Source organism: Mus caroli, chromosome 1 (genome assembly GCF_900094665.2).
Source record: "Mus caroli chromosome 1, CAROLI_EIJ_v1.1, whole genome shotgun sequence".
NCBI classification, from domain to species: Eukaryota; Metazoa; Chordata; class Mammalia; order Rodentia; family Muridae; genus Mus; species Mus caroli.
In genome coordinates, this window is record NC_034570.1 from 178,097,198 (window position 1) to 178,100,304 (window position 3,107).

Below are 3,107 nucleotides of genomic sequence, written 5' to 3' on the forward strand. Positions count from 1 at the left end.
CTATCATTCTTCTCCCCTCATCCTTCATTTTTCCTCCCTCCTCATCTCTCCTTTCCTTCTTTCTTTTCTCTTTTCTCCTTTCTTCCTCCCCCTTCCTTCCTTCCTTCCTTCCTTCCTTCCTTCCTTCCTTCCTTCCTTCCTTCCTTCCTTCCTTCCTTCTGTTCCAAGAGTTCTAGATGGCCATCCTCTGCTACATATGCAGCTAGAGACATGAGTTCCACCATGTGTTTTCTTTGATTAGTGGTTTAGTCCCAGGGAGCTCTGGGGGTACTGGTTAGTTCATATTGCTTTTCCTCCTATAGGGCTGCAAAGCCCTTCAGTCCCTTGGGTACTTTCTCTGGCTCCTTCCTTGAGGATCTTGCACTCCGTCCAATGGATGACTGTGTAGCAGAGGATGGCCTAGTCGGTCATCAATGGGAGGTGAGGCCTTTGTTCTTGTGAAGGTTCTATGCCCCAGTAAAGGGGAATGCAAGGGCTAGGAAGAAGGAGTGGGTGGGTTGGGGAGCAGGGGGAGGGGGAAGGAGATAGGGGATTTTTTGAGAGGATACTAGGAAAGGGGATAACATTTGAAATGTAAATAAAGAATATATATAATAATATTTATTATTATTATTATAGAAGAGTTCTAGATGGGCCATTTGCAGAACATCATAGCTCTTTATATTCTAGTGTCCAGTCCTACAACCACAAAGATTTTCTTTTCTGCATTGTGAAACATCTGGTCATGCTATATTCTTACTACACACCACAAATCAGATAGTCTTTATTCAGGTACAGAGAGTTTTACAGTCCCTGTAGTGGTACTTTAAGCTAAAATTACCATTGATTCATTGGCCCCTATATAAAGTGATTCCCTTATTACCAATAACTTCAGTCTCATCAAGTACTTACTCAACACTTCGCCTTGGCCCTCACTTTCACAGCCTTTGGCTTTTTCCTAGTGATCTTTTAAAGTGTATTCTGATCTTGTTCTAGCACAAGAGCACTAGAGGCAACTGAGCGCCCTTGAGTCCACAGGGGCTGTTTCTGCAAACCTCAAACAAATGATGACATTCCATCTCTTCCTGAGATAAAATCCTCTATTTTTTTTTTTAAAGCAAAATGTCGAACCTAGAATTCAAGAATTCCGCAGGGCTTAGTACTTATTCATCATTCAGTAAGTGCACTGGCTGGTCTTAAGTCTACTTGACACCATGCGAACTAGTTGTCTGAAAGAAGGCAGCCTCAATCGAGAAGATACCTCCATAAGACCCAGCTGTAAGACATTTTTAAAATTAATTATTGATAGGACAGGACCCCACACATTATTAGCGGTGCCATCCTTGGGCTGGTGGTCCAGGGCTTTAGATGAAAGTAGGCTGAGCAAACCAAGAGAAGCCAGCCAGCAAGCAGCATCCCTCCATGGCCTCTGCATCAGTTCCTGCCTCCAAGTTCCTACACTGTGTGAGTTCCTGCCCCAGTGTCCTTCCATGATGACCAGAAATGTGGAAGAGTATACCAATAAACCCTTTCCTACTCAACTTGCTTTTCCATCATGGTATTGTGTTGCAGCAGTAGAAGCCCTGACAAGGACTGTAAGCATCTTCAGTATATCAGTGTTTTTCTATACAGTCCCCGCCATGGTTTGTAAAACATTTAGAATATCTGAACATACTTAATAGTGTATTCTCCGAATCTGCTTTCATTACAGAAAATCTTTTGTGTAGAAATTTAGACAAACCTTCATTTGCATCTTATTTTTCTTCCTAAATAGTAAATTTAAAACTTCAATAAAATTATTCACCACCCAAGCTTCAGCCTCTCCTTATTTACAAAAGCGTGATAATGAATCATTGTTTAAAGTTTGTTGTTGTCTTTTGAGATAGTGTCTATAAAGTCCTGGCTGGCCTAGAACTCAATATGTAGACCAGGTTAGGCTCCCATTCACAGAGATCTGCCTGCTTCTGCCTTCCAGTGCTAGGATTAGAGGTGTGAGCCACCATACTTGGCCTGTTGAAACTTTTGTAAATACTAATGAGATAGTCCCTGAAATAAGGTGCTTAGCACAGTCTCCCCTCAGCTAGTATTCCCAGCAAGGCTGTGAGCTTGAAGGCATTGCTCATAAACTCTTGGCCCACAATTCCTTTCATTGTGAACATTTTGACTTCCCATGGTAATCAGATGTGTTCATGTGTGGGGGGTAGGGTAGAAGCTATACTTCTCTGGTCATCCAGGGCAGGGTTTTGTCTCAGATAATAGCAATAAAGGTTACCTTTCTCATTGGAGGATGAAGTAACTCCTCAAGCTAGCGGTTGGAGCTGCAATGACACCGATAATACTTGCTCATGTTCTAAAAACTGCAGAAAATCTGTTACTAAGCCCTCACCACTCCAGTCACTTGCCTAGTCTTGATCCTTTTGTGGAGGTCTTTGTTTTCTGAGCCTCCAAATCACACCCCATGGAGAGTATGTTTCTCTGAAATTCTCAACAGCAGAAGTGTTTCAAAATTTGATTTTTTTTTCATTTTGGCAATAACTAGATGTTTGGAGCCAGAGGATCCAAGCATACATGGGAATTCACATGTGTTTAATGGCCACTTGTCCAGCTGGGTGTTTACTTTAAACAAAACTTTTGGGGGCCTGAGTTAGGGCTGTAGCCCTTCACATGCAGCCGGGGAGGAAAATTTCCCTTCCATTTGTCATGTCATGTCGGGGATCCCACAGCATCAGATTCTAGGGCACTTGGGCATTGGACTTTTTGAATGAAGAATGCTCTGTCTACCATGAACTGGCTCAGGGAATTATACAGAAATCGAGTTAGAGAGAATTATCGGAAAAGTTTAGTGTTGGCACGGAGTCACGTGACCCCCCTCTTGGAACAACTCTTGTTGTCTGTCTCCTAAGCAAAATCAGTTTTGTTTCCACTTTTGTCTTTTGTGCCCCTTCACTCTAAAGGCAGCACACACTAAAATATTTTATGGAACAGTTTTGTCTCTCAAATGGATTATCTTCAACTATTAGTACTGCCCTCGCTGCTTAGCTGTGTTTCCCAAACCTTGAACTTTGAGTTCTTCTCCTTTTCTCCCTTGCTTTCCTCTCCCTCTCCCTCTCCCTCTCCCTCTCCCTCTC